Genomic DNA, 265 nt, shown 5'->3' with positions numbered 1-265 from the left:
TCACTGGCTTCCCGTTTCTGCTAGGTTTGAATACAAGGTCTCAATTCTCACCCGCCAGTGCATCAATGGAAATGCCCCCCCGTCACCTGAAAGAACTACTCACTCATCTCACTACAACACGATCCTTCTGCTTAAAAAACTCCAACCGCCTCCTACTCCCCAGAACTCAGCTCAGCACCATGGCTGATCATGCCTTCTGTTCTGCCACTCCTCGGACTTAAAATGCCCCCCCTGACCATCTGAGGGCACCACAAACTATTGAGAC

The 265-nt window shown here is 50.9% G+C and overlaps 1 protein-coding gene across 1 annotated transcript in view; it reads right to left on the bottom strand.

The window, feature by feature from the left end:
* Window positions 1-265, bottom strand: part of caiap (CARD- and ANK-containing Inflammasome Adaptor Protein) — a 4,861-nt gene that overhangs the window by 1,421 nt on the left and 3,175 nt on the right. The window lies entirely within an intron of this gene.

Source organism: Etheostoma spectabile, chromosome 9 (assembly GCF_008692095.1).
Source record: "Etheostoma spectabile isolate EspeVRDwgs_2016 chromosome 9, UIUC_Espe_1.0, whole genome shotgun sequence".
Lineage (NCBI taxonomy): Eukaryota > Metazoa > Chordata > Actinopteri > Perciformes > Percidae > Etheostoma > Etheostoma spectabile.
The sequence above is the reverse complement of the archived record's forward strand: the minus strand, read 5'-3'. Positions and strand labels throughout refer to the sequence as shown.